This window comes from Amblyomma mixtum, chromosome 3 (assembly GCF_055824585.1).
Source record: "Amblyomma mixtum isolate Tamu chromosome 3, ASM5582458v1, whole genome shotgun sequence".
In the NCBI taxonomy this organism is placed as follows: domain Eukaryota; kingdom Metazoa; phylum Arthropoda; class Arachnida; order Ixodida; family Ixodidae; genus Amblyomma; species Amblyomma mixtum.
The window spans coordinates 155,856,955-155,876,266 of record NC_143014.1 but is presented as its reverse complement, the minus strand read 5'-3'; the positions used below and the strand labels follow the sequence as shown (position 1 = coordinate 155,876,266).

The 19,312-nt window shown below is 44.2% G+C and overlaps 1 protein-coding gene across 1 annotated transcript in view; it reads left to right on the top strand.

Annotated features, from left to right (window-relative positions):
• The first annotated feature begins 272 nt into the window (after nt 1-272).
• Nucleotides 273-19,312, top strand: part of LOC149352445 (soluble guanylate cyclase 88E-like) — a 204,853-nt gene continuing 185,813 nt past the window's right edge. Inside the window, exon 1 of the mRNA XM_089581618.1 lies at nt 273-403. The gene's annotated coding sequence lies outside the window, so the exon portion shown is untranslated. The remainder of the gene's footprint in view (nt 404-19,312) is intronic.

Sequence of the window (19,312 nt, the reverse complement as noted above, 5' to 3'; positions counted from 1 at the left end):
AGACCGGTCAGCTCAGGGCATCAGCGGACGAGATTACGGATCTGTCGACGAAGGTCTTCCCTTGACACCCCGGCTAAGCTCGTTTCTTTTTTTAGCCTGTGTTCGCGTAAACTCTCGCGCCCTTGAGGGACGGCGGGGAACCAGAGTCGGGCCCGCCAACTGGCGAAGGGAGTGGAACGGGAAAATGATGCAGCGCGGCGCTTGTGCGCATGCGCCCCTCTGCCTTCGGCCGGCTCCTCTTTCGCTCCCCGAGTCGCGCACAACGGTGCCTCCTCGTGGCGCGTTTAGGACGGAGAGAAGGCGCCCGCTTCTTGCGCCTCAGGGCGAGTAAGTGGTCAAGTGACAGGTTTGCGCCCGCGCTTGGACTTCCACGACAACTTATGCGGAGTACGCCATTCTAAAGGTGGGTTTGCTTCCCGACTTTTGCTTTGTCCACTTTTTTTTTTGTGCACAATAACTGGTAAATGTGAGCTGTCAAAGTACCGGAACGGCAGGGTAACTACAACACAGTTTTTCAGCTTCTTTCCTTTTTTTTTCGGCAAGCCACGATACAGGCTTTCGCGCTGTTTAACTGCGAATGACGACTACAGGCGAAGTTGTGCGATAGGATGAAGAAATGTCGCGTTCGAGTTAGCGGCGAACGAAAAACGATATTTAATAGAGTTTCTGGCCCTTCATCGAAACTCTATACTTGCGTTCCCTCTATCTCTACTGTACGGGACCGAGGGGCGCGATGTGTTGCGAGTTAGTTTCGGAGTAAGAGTGCGGGAAAAAGATGAACATGACATTAGTAGCCTATGAAGTGATTACTGCGAACCGTTTTCACATCATTTAAACATGTTTTCTGGCAAGTACCAAGCACGCGCATGATCTTTTGTGTGCACGTGCTGAGGGGGGGCTGTCCGGAAACAGGGAACGTCCTGTTTCTTGACTGGAATTTGCTGTGAGGAAAATCGTCAGTTTGTACAGAAGGAAACAGGCATACTTAAAAAAGCATAATCAGCCCGGGAAAATAGGGGGAAAATAATTGCAGGGGAAGTGAAAAAAAAACATAAAACAAAAAGACTACAAAGAGAAACGAAAAAGGGGGTAAAACTGAGACGAGACCGTCCAATGGGGATGGGATGAGATATCGGGACGAGAGTAAACACTCCGATCACGCGCACGACCAAGGTTTCACCGCCTAGAGAGCCCTCCGGGCGCCTACAGGGACCACTTTAACGCTGTCGCGCACCCCCTCCGTGGCTTCGTTCCTAGCCAGATCAACAGAATAGAGCACAGACAAACCCTCTCGTGGGCCACTCGTTTGCTCTGCACACCCCGTCAACAGCGTGTACGCACCACGCGTCTTCCTCTGGCTACCGTTACTGCCTCGGGGACTGCAGTGGCTTCCTCTCTTGATAGCCTCGCAATATATTATGTTGTTCGCCGATTCCGATAGAGTAAAGCGTATCACCGTTTCTTCTCTGTCTATATTGCGCTAAGTGTTTGTCGCCAGTGGAGGCGTCATAGTGGCTGGCCTGCTGCCGCTCTATAGCACGTGGCGTTGTTTTTATGGTCGGTTACTCGTCCCCACACCCCGAACGGTTCGACCGGAGCTGAACGTCATGCCTCACGTATAAATGACGCATCGGCTTTCCCTACAGCTATCGTCCTTGCAAGGCGGGCCGATGCCTGCCCCATTCGCCGTGCAAGCTCGGCGGCCTCAGAGCGCCTAGCTCAAGCTCAATCGTGGAGCTAAAGCGCTCAGCACGTGAGCTCCGGCCTGACAACGCGACACGGATTGCTTGCCAGCGAGCCGACCATTTGCGCATGCTAAGGTGCCACGTTACTACGGAAGTGGCTCTTTGCTTGTTGAATATGCCCACGACTGCTGAGTGCAAGAAAAAAAAAAAGACTCTGACACTTCTACGAGCTTAAGAGAACTCCGATTGCTGCGATTCGGACATTTTTTTTCCCACCATGCCGGTCTCTCACAGGGCCACTGATGCTTACAAATTGCGGCATGGCTTGTTTAGCACTCGCGTGGTCGCCCTTTGCCATTTAGCGCGGTAAAGTTTATTTGAGAACAACAGGAATTTTCTGCTTAAATGCCGGCTTATGTTACTGCGCGCCATTTTAAGTGTGCATTCCCTGCCGCCCAATGAGCACGTGGTGGCCCACGAGGGACACGCATTTCAGTGAAGTTGAAAGAATGCGCACACTGAGGCGTGGGACGCAATGGAATCGTGAGAAGGTTAGAATGATTGCATAGCATTGGAAGCAGCTAGCTAAACTCAGCGGCACGTCACCACACATTTAGATAGATAGATAGATAGATAGATAGATAGATCTTTATTTAGACAACAAGGTCTCGGATGCAGGGGCAAAAGGCAGATGCACACTGCCTGACGGGGCCCAAGCACCCGACACAATGCTCACGACAAGCGGCAAAAGAAGCAAGAACTTCATACACTCTCATTAGAAAAAACAACACATAATTATACAAGGTAAAAGTAGGAGGAAGGTGCATACTTTTGCAATGACATAATTAAAGTAAATATTTACAAGACACATCACAACAAGAAAAACACGAGAATTCAAAGAGTTGACGGAAAAACAGGGACATCAAGAATTTTAATCATTCGGGCTAGAAAGGAGGTAAGCTTTAGCATTTCTATTGAATGACTTTTGGGAAACAGATTTCTGAATAATTTCTATGGCCTGTGTATGTTTATTTAGAAGACTGGGAATTAAATATGAAAGCATTTCGGTTCCATAGTTAGTCCTTACAAATGGTACTCTGTAACTGACGTGCCTTAATTTATAAGGCGCGTCACTACTAGAGTTTAATTGAACATATTTAGTGGGATGATGTTTCAGATCGTTAAACACATAAGAAAGCAGTTTCAACTCAAATAATTCATTGACTTTTAGAATAGAATGCTTAGTGAAGTACAAACCTGTATGATCATTGTATGCAAGGTTTTCGACATATCGTATTGCTTTTGTCTGTAATGTTATCAGCCTCGTGAGGTTAGTTTTCGTTGTAGATCCCCAAACAAGTAAACAATAATGAAGATGTGATTGAATTAGGGTATAATATAACTGCCACTTCAGCCATTTCGGAACAAGGTCTCGAAGTTTATATAATACACATAATGACCTTGATATGCTGGCATGAATCTTATTAATATGCAGGGTACAACTCAAGTGTTCTTCAAAGATTATGCCTAAAAATTTGTAGGAAGAAACACGCTCAATTACGCTATTTTTGAATGTAAGATTAATTTCACTGTTATCAGGCTTGTTACGTGCCTTAAATACAATAAGCTTTGTTTTATTAACATTTAACTCTAGTTTATTTATATTCAACCATAAAGACAATTCTTGTAACCATGCATTTGCCTCAGCCTGAATATTACTAAGATGCATGCCAGAAAAAAATACACTGGTATCATCTGCATATAAAATTATTGTGGGAGTTCGAGGGATGGCTATTATATCGTTGATATAAAGAATGAAAAATACTGGACCCAAAATAGACCCTTGTGGGACACCGTATATTAATTGACCAGGTTGTGATTGATGACCATTCAAACATGTATACTGAACGCGACCGGAAAGATAAGTACGGATCAGATTTAAGGCAACTCCTCGAATGCCGTAAAAAGGTAGCTTATAAAATAAAATATCATGTTTAACTGAATCAAATGCCTTCCTGAAATCTAAAAAAAGTCCAACTGTAAATTGTTTGTCATCCACATTGGAAAATATTTTTTCCTTTATACTAAGCAATGCCATTTCTGTTGACTTCTTCTCACGAAATCCGAACTGTTCGTTAACAAAAATTTGTCTGTCGTCAAAGAACTTACACAGTCTGATTTTGATCAAATATTCCAGCAGTTTAGAAAACAAAGGGAGTACAGATATAGGTCTGTAGTTGTTTATATTGTCATAAGGGCCACCTTTGTGTAAAACAACCACTCTGGCAATTTTCATACCATCTGGAAAAATACCTTGAACTAACGCGTTGTTACATATATGCTGCAAGGGCAAGCTAATTAGATCGGCAACAGCAATAATAGGCTCGGCCTTAATTTCATCTGCGCCTGCCGCAGTGGATTTGTCTAGGCTTCTAAGAAATGTGAATACTTCATGTTCGCTGCAAGGATTCAAGAATATGGAACTACCAATTGGAGAGGCAATATACTGAGCAATTTCATGATTTTTATCCTGCTTCTGAGATGATTCGCCAGAGGATAGGAAATGAGCATTAAACTTGTCTGCCAAAGCAGCGCCACTGTATTCAACACCATTGAATGTTAATGTGCTGGGAATATGGGTTGTCGCCCTTCCCATGAGGTCGCTCAAACAATCCCATATTTTCTTAGGGCAATTGGAGACTGCTGAAAATTTATTCTGATAATACTGTTTCTTAGCTTTTTTAATATCAGAGCCTAACTTATTTCTAAGTTTTTTGTATTCCTTAAGTATGACTGGATCTTTTGATTGGATGAATTTGTCAAAAAGCCTGTCACGGGTTTGAATTCGTCGATATAACTCTCTCGTAACCCACGGCTTTCGAGACTTTTTGTGAGTTTTTCCCACTGTCAAAGGAAATGCGGTATCATATTTGCTTTTTACTAACTGAAGAAAGATATTGTACGCTATACTAGGATTTAACTCATTGTAAACTTCGCTCCAGGCAGTGCTTTCCATCATGGATCTAAACCTAGCTAAGTTTTCTTGATTGAAACTGCGATATACTATCTGGGGAGTTGGTACTTGCTTCCTTTTTTTTTATCGCCCGAGGAAAAAAACAGAATATAGGCAGATGGTCGCTCAAATCAAATGTAAGCACACCTGATAGCACTCTTGATAACTCATGATTTGTAACACATAAATCTAATAATGAGTCCCTCTCTAAGGTTATTCTTGTTGGTGACTGAATAACATTGGTGCAGAGAAATGCATCAATGGTTTCACAAAAAAGACGTCGCGGGGAGCTGTTTGTCAAAAGATCAATGTTAAAGTCTCCAACCAAAACAACAGGGATATTTACGATACAAGCATATTCAAGAAGATCACGCACAAACTTGATAAATTCGGTACTTTCACTAGATGGGGGCCGATAAATGCAAGCGATCAGTGTTCCATGACATTTTATAGCAACCAATTCGTAGTGGGTATCGACAAGAGAAAAATCTGATAAAACTTCATAGTCAAGGTTTTCTTTAACATACAATGCGACGCCACCTCCTCTACGGTTTTCTCTGAACACGCCTTCAAACTTGTAGCCACGAAAGAAGATAACATCATTTTGATTTGTGAACCATGTTTCGGTGTACGCTAGTATATCAAATCTGTGATTCAGGGAATCCAAAGCTGATTGCATTTCAAAGTGCTTATTTTTTAGACTTCTAATATTCACATGAAAGACTGACATCCTGTCATTATCGTGAACAAGACAACTGCGCACCGCAGAGTTAAAAGATAAAGCATTGTAGTAAAGAGGCTGTGTTTGTGATGCCATCAAAGAAAAATAATGAAAAAAACTGATCAGTAAGGCGAAGTAGAGGCGATGCCTGCTCAGATGATATTTTCCAGGTCAGCAACACACGCGATCCGTATTGCCGTTTCACCCTGGCACTTGCGTACAAAAAGCTTTCCATTACTGTGCCAAGCATATTCGTACTGCTTTTCTGTGGCCCTTGTCCTCATCATCCACATGAGCTTTTTGTTCTGCGCTGTTAAATTGTCAAGAAAGTACACTGTGGATTCAGCTTCCCGCATACTTTGCTTCTTTGCCATCCATTGGTCCTTCATTACACGTGAGGAAAAGCGAACCAGAACTGCCGGGGTTTTGCCACGTTTAGCGGGCAGTCTATGAAGGCCTTCAACGTCGTGCTCAGTCAACTGAGGAAGCTCTAGGTCCTGGGCTATAGCATTGATTTTTTGGAACAAGTTTTCATTTTTGGTTTGCGCAAGTCCATGTACTTCCAAGTTATTCCGCCTGCTGTACTGTTCCAGACTGTTTATTTGCTGTCGTAGTTCGCAGACTTCGGTGTTAGTGTTCTCTGACTGAATCTGTGCCTCAATCTTTTCAACCCTTTTCGATAAAGTGACAATCTCAGTGGACTGAAGCTGCATTTTGGCCAGCACTTCATCATACTGATCTGAAAGATGCTGAACAGACTTTTCCATACTTTCCACTGTCTCTTTTACCTGGAAAAGGATATCTAACTTCTGTTTGATTTCCGGTAGTTCACAGAGCTTTTTGTTGATTTCCATTAGCATCCTTTCTGTCAGAGACTGCTCCTTCTGTACCTTTGTTACAATGTTTGAGCCTCGAGCAGCTGAAACTACACATGTTTGACACTTCCAACTTTTTTTATCGATATCTGTCATTGCTTTGTAGGCAGCTTTCGTCGTATTAGAACAAGCGCCTAAGTGGTAACCGTATCGGCATTCTGAGCAGGTAAGGGACGAGCCCTCTGCTGGAAGTGGCTGATTACAAACCAGGCATATATCACAAACAGGATCACCCATAGCACTCGCGATGGAAAAGCATGCGGCACAGTAGAAAACAACTACAGCAACAGCACAGACTCAAGCGGCGGCGGCGTTTGGCAGAAGGTTTCTTATGACTTCAATAAGTGAAAGCACACCAACCTGCAAAGTGAAGGATTTGCAGTTACTCTGTGCCGCTGTTGCTTCCGCCACCGCCGCTGAGCAAGTGTGGGGGGCACAGGTGAGCCTTGTCCTTTTATATGCTCCTGGCTGGTGCTGCTTGTGTCGTTATCTTGCGGGGCCGATCGTCGTCGCTCTTGCCACTTTAGTTCACCACGTGTATCGCTGCAAGCCTGGCCAAGAACTGCAAAGTGAAGGATTTGCAGTTACTCTGTGCCGCTGTTGCTTCCGCCACCGCCGCTGAGCAAGTGTGGGGGGCACAGGTGAGCCTTGTTCTTTTATATGCTCCTGGCTGGTGCTGCTTGTGTCGTTATCTTGCGGGGCCGATCGTCGTCGCTCTTGCCACTTTAGTTCACCACGTGTATCGCTGCAAGCCTGGCCAAGAACTGCAAAGTGAAGGATTTGCAGTTACTCTGTGCCGCTGTTGCTTCCGCCACCGCCGCTGAGCAAGTGTGGGGGGCACAGGTGAGCCTTGTCCTTTTATATGCTCCTGGCTGGTGCTGCTTGTGTCGTTATCTTGCGGGGCCGATCGTCGTCGCTCTTGCCACTTTAGTTCACCACGTGTATCGCTGCAAGCCTGGCCAAGAACTGCAAAGTGAAGGATTTGCAGTTACTCTGTGCCGCTGTTGCTTCCGCCACCGCCGCTGAGCAAGTGTTTCTTTGCTATGCAAGAGAAAAAGGAACAGCAGGAATGCACTTTACGATCACTAACACATCAGAAGAGGGTATTGGATCGTAAAAAAGAAATAGCGAAGGAATGTAATAGCATCGTTACACATTTCAACGCTGGACTCCTAACTTTTATTTTTTATTTCTTTCGCACATTTGATTAAGCCCATTGAGTCTGAATCAACAAACCATGCTTTTGTTCTGTTTTTCTCCTTCCTTTTAATCAAAAAAGGGTGCAATGCTCTTAAAGGAAAAAACGCAGTCCGATGAGGGTCGAAGCAAAAGCAGTATCAAAAGCGAAACTAGACCGGCGCGTGTCTTTTGTTGCGGACATGCTTAAGCGTTGACGCACGTATAGGAGGTCTGTGGTACACCCGCACTGCACGTAAAACACTGCCGGAGACCGTGCCTCGACAGTGAGGGTCATCCTCTCCAATACGAGTTTCCTTACTGTTAGGTCGTCAGGGAGGACGGATTTTACAGCCTCACTTCAACAGATTGGATGAGGGCGCTATGGTTTTGTTGACTAAGCCACACTCTGCAGCGGCTAAGTGGCTGCGACGTTTCGCTACTGAACACGAGTTCGCGGGTTTAATCTTCACCCTGATAGAAGCAAAATGCAAAAAATGGCACTGTACTGGGGCTCTGACGCGCGCTTATAAATCCCACGTATCCGAAATCATCCCGCAGCGCTCCACTACGGTGTTCGTAATCGTGACCTACAGTATTGATTTGGCATGTGAAATCGAATAATCAAATATGTAGGTCAACGGTGACTAATAGGCCAAGTCAAGTCCATCTTTCTTGGATATCACTTTTTAATATTGGGGCAGCTGAGGAATACCGTAAAATACTGTTATGAACAAATTGGTGGGAATGGTCTAACCTCCCGTTGCATAGCAAAATCTTGCTTTTAAAGTTGGTTCTGCGCTCGCACCGAGTATAGTTTTGACTACCATAGAAAACCTGTGGGGAAATTTTTTAACACTAATATCAGAAAACTATCAGCGTCCCAACGAGGGATCTGCGAAATTAAATATTGATTGTTATGGTGGAATCTGACAATATCAGAAAGAATTGCGTTCATAAACAACTTCTAGTGTAGAAAATACACTTGTCCAGAATTTATGAGTATGCGTGTCAATGGAGCCTAGGTGCGAGTGAAATGGTATAATATGAGACGGCTCAAGTTACTTGAGTTACGGGCAACGAATAATCTTAACGCATAAATAAAACAAGCAATCCAAGAAAGGCAGGCTTGTTTAAAAAGTTCGCTTTAATGCATGCGCATGCGTTGCATGCGCTTGTCTCGTCTATTCTTTTTAGCATTGCTCACTGAAACTGATGCATATAGGCACGCCCAGCTCTGTCACTGCGTTTTCTTCATGGATTCACAGAGTATCTGCATCTGCAGTGGCTGTGCAAGCAAAGAAGGAAAGATTTCAGCATATGTAGTTACGCTAGTGGCACGTGCTGAACAGAACTCTATTTTGTCTTCTCATGTGAACTCTTAATTTTTCTTTGAGCCCCCTGTGAGTAGCCTTTCCTATATCGTCGCCGGTTTTAAAATTAAGCCAATGAGGAGCATGGCTTCGGGCTTTAATCAAGGTAATAACAGCTCACTGTAGCATCCATGTGAGCAAGGCCATCCGGCTACAATGTACCCGCATTGCTGCTCTCACATGGACGCTAGCGAGCAATTACTCTTGTGATTGAAAACTACCACACCTTGGAGGAATCCCCTAAACACATTCAACTACCTTCTTATTTCGGGAGGAAGTCATTTATGAAGACCAATGGCAAAATCACAACGTATGTAATGCTGCTGAAAAATAATTGTTCTCTCTTGGTTGATCTTATCAAAGCTGAGGTAGTAAAACATGTCTGTGATATAATCGTCCCTCTGTTACGCATATATGCAACCAAATGCTCAAAGAAGGCATGTTTCCTGAGAAATCGAAGATCGCAAGAGTCGGAGCGATACTTGAAGCAGGAAACTATAAGGGTCCTAATAATCGTCGCCTCATATCTATCTTGCTCATTTTCTCTAAAACTGCAGAACAAGTTATCAACAGAAGCTTCATTTCATACTCCATCAAGACCGGAGCTATTGCAGAAGAATACGGCTTAAAAAATTTAAATCACCCGCCGCGGTGGCTCAGTGGTTACGGCGCTCGGCTGCTGGCCCGAAAGACGCGGGTTCGATCCCGGCTGCGGTGGCCGAATCTGGATGAAGGCGAAACTCTAGAGGCCCGTGTACTGTGCGATGTCAGTGCACGTTAAAGAACCCCAGGTGGTCGAAATTTCCGGAGACCTTCACTACGGCGTCTCTCATAGCCTGAGTCGCTTTGGGACGTTAAACCCCAATAAGCCAAACCCAACCAAACCTAAAAAATTTAAATCAACGAAGAATGCTCTACTTCACATAAAAGACAAAATAATCAAGAGAAAAGGCAACTAAACGGTCACACTGGGTTTGTTAATATTGGCTAATATTGTTTGTTAATATTGTTAATATTTGCTCCGAAATATCCGTATACGCTGATGACACTAATGTTTTCGTTAATGGCCGGAGTTTACAAGCTATAGAAAATGAAGCAAATTATATTTTAGATAACTGAACTTTGCGGCTGCGTAATTAACCGTTAAGGAGACGAAAGATGTAATATTCAGAGCAAAAAATAGTCGTAGGATACGAGTCAACATTGTCGTATAACTCAGACACCGTTCAAAGTGTTCAGTCGATATGCTTCCTTGGCGTTATATTCAATGAGCAGTTATGGCGGATCGACCATGTAAACCAAGTTAGAAAGTTTCGCGATCAGTGGGTCTCTTAAATAAATTAAAAGTTTTGCTACCAGCAAAACAACTCTACATCACTCTAATACAATCTCATCTTAATTACTGTTTGCTGCTATGGGGCGATACAACAGTCAATAATTTAAACCCTTTGCTTCACCTGCAGAAGAAAGCCATTATAGCAATAGCTAACCTAGGTTACTCAGAAAGCACAGGCTAGTGCTGAAACGATTTGAGGATATTGACTATCTTTCAGTTAAAGTCTCTTGATATTTCATGTCGTGTGACGTAAATAATTCATGAAGCTATACTGTTTCAACAAGGCAGCTTATGTTTTCTCTGTGAGCGCCTATAGCATGTTTTAGCATGTTTTATTTTAGCAAAGTTTCGACTAGTGTCTCCTAACCTCCGTTATGCAGTTCTTCGTTTTTCTTTCTTACGTTTATCTAGTGTTGCGGTTGTTACCTGCAGTATGCGGTGCTTTGGTATGCTTTTTCTGCATGCAAGGTATTCTTATAACAGCTAGTTTTTTGTGTTCCTTTAAAGTATTCTTTTTATGACCATGAAATCATTTTTTTGCTCTTATGCCAACAAGTTTGACGCATGTGTTTTCTACGTGCAACCTACCGAATGCATCATGCCTGCCGTGGGATGAAAGCCCTTGTCAGGCACTGTGCCTTTTGGCCTCTTTCCTTCAGTGTACGCATTTCAAACAAAGCTCTGTCCTATTCTAACTGCCTTGCTCCGCACCTCAAATATTCTACCATCTCTCCAAATTAAAGTCGCCTTCCTTCTAGTCCTCGTCATCTTCGCCAACGCTGAATACTGAATCAGTACAACATTAAAGTCTTGCATTCATTCTCGAGGGTGCTTGAGGTCTCTAGACTTATGAAAGCAGTTTGTGATTAATACTTCACTACCATTGCGACATGCAGAACCCGAGTAGGAGATTCGAAATAAAAGCTAATTATTGAGCTAAGTTTCTGTACAGTGTGCGTACTGAAACTTCGCGCAAGAAAACAGCGTTGTATCATTCCGGTTGCTCACGTACTGCAAGTATATTTTGGCCAAAAAAGAAGGCACACAGAAGAAGTATGCAAGTACAAAAAAGCATGAGGTGAGCTGTGATAAAGCATTTTACGACTGCTTTCTTGTACCTGAGCCTCTATGACACATTTTTAGATGCACATCTTTGAGTTGCCACTCGAGGAGTTCACATGACAGCCTCTTCGCTGGCATTCATAAGAATAATGAAGAAAAGTGTTTTAATGCTAGACGATTGCAAGCATTGATTTTTTTTTCTCCCACAGCCCTCTTGTACCTCTAGGCGCAAAACGTTCCGAATTCGCAGTTGTTTACTTCGGGGTCATGTGACTCCGAAAAGTGCTGAAGTAAAGCTACTGGTAACGTTTTATTAGGTAACTGCTGAGGTGTCGAAAAAGTGTTGTCGATTTCTTCCTCAAAAATGAGGTTTAATGGCTCCGCCTGGACGCTTTGTAATCAGGTGGCGCTAATTAAATGAGCGCGTTTCAGAAAAGTCAGCAAGCATTTGCTCTTCTAGGAGTCCGTGCTGTGAATTTCTCCACCATGCTACATACCGTCTAGGGGTTCAAGCTCATATGACTGGCTCATATCATGCATTAAAATCTGCCAGTCGAAGAAGACTGGCGCCTGTTATTTTCGCATAAAATTACCGGCGTTATCCCTAATCTAGAAGTAATTGCCGAACAGCTCACAAATAGGCTAAACGTGGCATCCGAAGAGAAAATAAAGAATGAATAATATACTATGCGGTGCTAAAGTATCGTGTGTATATTATTTCATTTCACTTTGTTTCAATCCGGTTATAGACACCGGAACAGAGGCAAAAGGCAAAAAGCCTGAGAGAGGCCTCTGCTCCGAGTGCAGTTTGGCACACAGGCACCACAAACATGTAAAACCCCAAGTGCCAACACAAATCGCTTGCATTTTTGTAACATTAAATGTCGATGCTATGCTTTAGAAACGGCGTTAGATATAGGATATCTAGGAAAAAACGTAAAAGAACCTACGTCCAGGAAACTACTCATACGAACGAAACATGCAAAATGTTTGACAGAAAACGAATTTACAACAGTTACGACTCATTACTAGCGATATCAAGAAGTATCCTCTAATTTGTCATAGAACAAGGCAGTTCTTCAATAGTTCGGGTTTCTTGTGACAATATTCCCGTGATATAGTTGCAAATGTCGTCGGCCTTTATATTAGGCTAAACGCGATTGGTTCAGTTTGCCATTTATGTTTTTCTTTATCTCTCCACGCAAGACATCAGTAGCTAGAGGGTACTCAAAAGGGCGAAGCTCTAAGGTCGGAGCGTGACTGCGACGCGTGCTTACGTGAAAGAATAGAACAAATATGTGAGCAGCAGTCCTCGGCTCATGCAGTGCCAGAAGAACAGCTCTCATCATGGCCACCGCGCAGACAAGAAGCTCCTCGGAGGAATTCAAGGAACCATTAAAAAACACTGAGCTCGTTGGGGCTATGAAAGAGGTTCTCGCAACGCCTATACCTTTTTCAAGTTGCACGACTCCATTAATTTCAATGGCTTGGACACCGCCATTTCATCTTGGGCTGTTAAATTTGTGCTTCGACGAATCGGTTATTAGAAAAGACAGCTGATTTCTCTCTAGTGGGAAAGAAATGACACTCCATCCACATGTCATGAAGCCACTTGCGAGCTCAGTCAGTTGTATTGATGTTCGGTAAGTGCGCATGTTTATCATTAGCCCTTTACTGCGTCAAAATGGCGAGTGGGCTGAAACGTGCGGCCAGTAATGAGTTGAAGCCATTAACCGCACAAGGGCCGCAAAATGCTGTCTGAGAAGCTTGAGTTTCATGCTCTTGCTGAAGCTGAAATGCGGACGGTCCTTCTCCTCTGCACACATGTCTAGCTTTGCTGGTCATTAGTAACTAGCGTCATCTGTCGGCAGCCAGGAGTGAACGGCGTGTAACTTAATAGAGATATCTTAAGCTTGTAGTTTTGAGAAAACTAGAGAGTCCTGAGAGACTCTACGGCAATATGGTGATTGCCACGGCCGACTCTTCCGTTTCACTCCAAACCCTGAAGTATAAAATGCTTATTGTGCTCACACTGACTATTTCCGACGTCCGCAGACGATAAATAAAATGTAGCGAACATTCGAAACTCCTGCGGTGATTTTGAGGGTTCAGCGCCACACGGCACGTGGTGGTAGCCGTGCAAATTAGAAGTGTTGGTCCAGATTTCCTGCGTTTGTACATGTAGTGGTATATGAGGCGATTAATTATACGTCAACGGAAGCGTATTTCTTTTACTGCAGAATTACTTGAGCCAGCATACGTAACAGACAGATTTTATCACGAAAACTAGTCAATTGTATTCATTGCAGTGCACAAAGACAAGGACTGATGAAAAAAAAAGGGAGATGAACCCTGCTCTGAGTTACATCTGTTATTTATGCCGAAAGAGGCTTGGCTTGGCTTAAGCCTGCTTTAACGTCTCAGAGCGACTCAGGCTATGAGGGAGAGCTCCTAGTAGAGAGCTCCGACCACCTGGGATTGTTTAAAGTGCACTGACATCGTACAGTACACTGGTCGAGCATTTCGCCTCCATCGAAATTCGACCGCCGCGGCCGGGACCGCACCCGCGTTCCAATGTTCAGATCCAATGTTCACGGATAGAAGTAGTTAGAATAGTTAGGTAGTAATGGCTTCCCCGTTGCCTAAATGGTTATGGTGCTCGGCTACTGACCTGAAAGATGCTGGCTCGATCCCAGCCGCGGCGGTCGCATTTCGATGGAGGCGAAATGCTATAGGCCCGTGTGCTATAGGTAGTGTTCATATATGCTGAATTTGTCATTCTCTACTTTACATTCATAGATCCGTGGGAGTCCTCATACCACTCCTAGCACAGTGGGGCAGTGGTTAAGCGGTGCGCCACTGCCTTGCGATGGCAGGTGCTGTTATCGATGGGGTTTGTGCGACCTAGACTGCTCTTCCTGAGCCACACACACGCACACACGCGCGCGCGCACACACACACACACGCACACACACGCACACACACGCACACACACGCACACGCACGCACACGCACACGCACGCACGCACGCGCACGCACGCACGCACGCACGCACACACACACACGCACATGCACACACACGCACACACACGCACGCGCACACACTCGCACACGCACGCACACGCACGCACGCGCACGCACGCACGCACGCACACACACACACACACACACGCACACGCACACGCACACGCACACACACATGCACGCACGCACGCACAGACACACACACACACACACACGCACGCACGCACACATGTATGCACGCACGCACGCACACACAGGCGCGCGCACGTACTATCTTAAGCATCAGTGGGCGGAAATCAGCGGAGAACATAACGAAAGTAAAGTCGACGGATTTTGCTGAGAAAAAAATACGTCTCGTACTTTACTCAGGTTTAACGAGCACCTTTTTTCACATAAACGGACCCTCATGCGCGTTACAATACGGCACGAAACCAAAAAGTACGCTAGCAACAGCCCCAACACCATCCGCGAGTCACAATAAGGCATTCAACAAGTTTCCCGTTGGCAGCTGAATTTTATTGGAAATGTCAGACCCAATTACTCGGTGTGCTGCTGTGTTCCCTGACCATCATTCCTAGACAATGGAACATCTTTGCGCCCGTTCAAGAACGAAGATAGTTTTTGCGTTAACGAAGGCTCTTGGCTACAGCACGAAGGACGACCCGGTGTTGTGATCAGACAACGAGAAAAGACTGTCCGCGAGCAGTTGGGACTCACTTGAAAGGAGAAATAAATGCCGCTTCAAGCTTGTGCAGAAATTTTGCTTTACCCGTTTTCGAGGCGACTCGAGTGTTCGCCGGTCTGAAAGCGACGACTATTAATGTGGAGGCAGAAAGAAACATCGCCCGAAACTTCTGCACAAATTTTGCTCATTTGTTTTTCGCAAGCATGAAGATCCGTGGGCTTGCCAGTAGGGAGCAATTACGACAAAAGTCTGAACCTAGTGCCAGTCCGCGGTCTACTAATAATTTGAGCTCATTTGTTGCATCACTCCATTCAGTATCAAAAACCTACGACGCAATGTCTCATACAAGCGATTAACACGTGACACGTTGCAAGTGAATCACTTTCTAATGTTAGTTGTCACAAGACACGCTCGCTTTCCTTGCCACGAAGACGCTAATAGGTCGCTCGCATGAAAAGGGCCGTCGCAAGCTGCGCCACCAATGCGCTGACAGCCACTAGTGCATCTGCAGTCATCATCATAATCATCATCAGCCTGACTACGCCCAGTGCAGGGCATAGGCCTCTCCCTTGTCTCTACAATATACTCTGCCCTTTGCTAGCTGCGGCCACCGGATCTCAGCAAACTTCTTAATCTAATCCGCGAACCTTTCTGCCGACCCCTGCTCCGCTTGCCTTTTCTTGGAATCCGCTCCGTTACCCTTAAGGACCAGCGGTTGTCTTGCCTTCGCATTACATGCCCTGCCCAAGTCCATTTCTTCCTCTTGATTTCGACTAGGATGTCATTCACCCGCGTTTGTTCCCTCATCCACGCTGCCCGCTTCGGGTCTTTTAACGTTACACCTACCATTTTTCTTTCCATAGCTCACCGCGCTGTCCTTAAGCTAAGCTGAACCCTTTTCGTTAGCATCCACGTTTCTGCCCCATAGGTGATTACCGGCAAGATACAGCTGCTGTATTCTTTTCTGTTGAGGGTTATTGGTAAACTGTAATTCATGATCTGAGAGAACCTGCCATATGCGCTGCACCCCGTTCTTATTCTTCTAGTTATTTCCCTCTGATATGCATCTGGACTATCTCGGATGCATTGTATTTCGTCCCGATCCGACAACAGAGGACGCTTGGATGCACTGCAGCCGTACCTCCGTGCTCTTTTGATTCCTACCCGCGCCTGAACAGCCTGTTTCTAAAACATGTGTGCTAATAAAAATTAGCCGCAGATTCTCCTACGCGGACTGTACACTGGAATAATTGGCACCACAGCTTTTACGTGACCAACTGGCATGTAATATACCGGATGTTTACAAATCATTCCGTGCATATTTTTATTTCAAAAGCCGTGAAATATACTTCGTTTAGGTCTGTACTGGTGGAATACGGTAATGTGGACATTGTTTACTTGATGAAGTGCAATTAAACAATGATTAATTAAATAAAATGATCAATCCAAATTGTTTAATTTTTAGCTTTCGGGGCAAGATTATTGGAGGTGTGAACATCGACGGCCAGCTCAGTTTCAGAATCGGCATTGCAGTTCCAGATCTCGGACGTGAAAAACATGCTTTTGAAAAATTGTGAAGTCAGCTTTCCTACCTTGCACATTGAACGCATGGCGTCGCTCGAATTTTTGAAGCAGAAAATTTTTCAGTTCATGTGTTGTATGACGTCGGAGATGTTTCTGTGTCGACAAGAAGTGCAACGATGCCATTGTATGAATATAGAACGTGGGATAGCTTTTGCTTTGCATGCATTTTTAGGCAAGTTTAGGAAAAGCTTGCCAAGAAATCACAACATATAGCTCATTTGCTGTTTTTTTTTTAAATTCATTCCCAGCTCTGCGTTCTTTCAACTAAACTACAAATATGATTTTATTGCGATCATCTGCATGTGTGTAATTTTTTTCGGAATGTTACGTTTTCGGCTGTTTTCAGGGAATAACACTTCTCTACGAAAAACGTACTGACTAAATGTTTACAATCCTAGTACAGTAAGTTTGCGCATCTTTGTAGATGAACACAGAAAATAGTCAGCCTTCTATAATTTCTTGTTTTTTTAATAATAATCGGTCTAAAGTAAATAAAGTAACATTTTGAGATATTTAGGGTTAAAGACAAAACACATGTTCACTTAAAGTTTTGACAACAACAATTTGCAGCGAATTTTTTTTTGCAGTAACTAACCATATAGTCAGTACCGGTGTCAATTTTACGCTTCTTTGATTGTCATCTAGCTTCTCTGGCTTCCTTTGAGATCTGTTCCGCATTTCTCCCAGCAAAGTGCTTTCAAAGATGGCCCAGTATACCCATATCACTACACAGCAACCCAGTGATAACCAAGATACCTTGGTATATCATCGGAGATATGACGTGATATTAACTCGGACCATGCTGCCATCACTGAATGTAAGTGCTGAGATCCAAGTTGATAAGTGGGTGATGCCTGTCCGAAGGAAGGCGTTCTCTGGTGCGCGCTCTAGAGGGCGTGGTTAAAGAATGTCTAGGTATTTTGCGACTGTCCCTACACATCACGGTGCTACAGACACTGCTTGAGAAGCTCCGGCAGAATTTGTAGATCGAAAACCGACCACATGAAGTTGCGAACAGACTGGGGTGAAGACTGGGGGAGAAGGACAGTTCGTCATCTGGCTCTTGCGTGCATACGCACCGCCGCGGCTGCTCAGTGGTTACGGCGCTCGGCTGCTGACCCGAAAGACGCGGGTTCGATCCCGGCCGCGGCGGCCGAATTTCGATGGAGGCGCAATTCTAGAGGCCCGTGTACTGTGCGATGTCAGTGCACGTTGAAGAGCAACCAGGTGGTCGAAATTTCCGGAGCCCTTCACTACGGCGTCCCTCATAGCCTCTCTCGCTTTGGGCAGTTAAACTCCCATAAAACCAATCTTGCGTGCATACCATGTATGGGAGCATTTCGACCATAGACCATAGTCAATGCAATACGTGGCGCAAACGGTTTTACGCAAGCTTTCTAAGTAGGTCAGGAAAAGGGAAATAATATTTCCAAAATACCCACACGAGCGAATGAGCTGACACCTCACATGAGGTAAGTGGAGCAGATAGCAAAACGTGGCAGCGTTCAATAAAATATATGTATTTCCTGTTGCGTTGTCGTACTGCTATTAAAGAATTAGATGAAATTAGAAAAATTCTCACTATTCCTTTCGACATTCCATTTTTTTCTGCAAAAAAAAATACGGTGTGCACGTTGGCCACTTTGTTTTGCAAAAAAGGCAGCCCTGTCCTGACTAAAAGGCGGGAAAACACATAAGTCACTGAATATTATACAGGACGTTTTCAGCTTTAGAGGTTGACAACAATACGAAATCGATATTTTTTATAAATTTTAGCCTAACCTGTGGCTTAAAGAGCGTTCTACGAAACCCTTTTCATGCTCGATATCTAGACCAACGTTGATAATTCAGAAATTTAGAAACAGGGCTCACTTTCGATGTTGGGGGCTTTCATTTATGTGATACAGTCTTATGTCCTAAAGCCAAGTTAATTTTAGCTAAATGCTCGTCTTTTAATTACACTGAACCACGTAAATAATGTCTGAGTTGCCTTAAAATCCATCTGCACAAACCACACTGACTTATCTTTCAGAGATTTAAGAAGAAAAATCCGCGCCGAATAAATTTAAATGCCTGCTATTAAACTCTTCGCAATTACTATCTGCCCCTTCATGCTTGCTTGGGAAACTGTGTGACTTCCGACTCCCATGGTTCTCTTTCTTTTATGGCCACCGATAGACCAGGTAAAGAGTATCTGAATAATGGTTTGAATTTGGGCCTCTTGGTTCTAGATATTAAAACTGGACAAAGTCTACAGCGCAAACTTGCCTTTATCGTAGTTTAAGCTATGTCTTCCTTGGTTTAAGCCGGCTAAAAGGTTCCAAGCTAATTTACCACGTCGTTGTATTTCGGACAGTGCTCATTTCCTTCATTAATTTACTTCCGTGCCGTAACACGAGAGATAAAGGACAACTAAAAAAACCTAAAAGCCACGTCGTTCTCACTGCTTTACTTGACCAGTTACTTAACAGCGACAGTTGAATGATAATCTGATGGATTGGTCTGCATTGGGTTCCAGTCCTCCGAGAGATTGAGCATGGGTACTTGTAGAATTCAATAACTATTTTAACAATCTGCCTAGTACTGGATGCTAGTGGAAATCAATTTATAAATGAAATGTGGTATTTTGGCATCTGGGCAGTGAGCGTGCCGTGTTGCCCGTAACAGAAGGGCAATTGCAACGCTTTTAATCATATTTAAGAGTCAACGTTATGCGTGCACTAGTGTTTAACAAAGAACGTAAACCGTTCAGTGCCAGTGTGCAAGCATCTGTGCTCC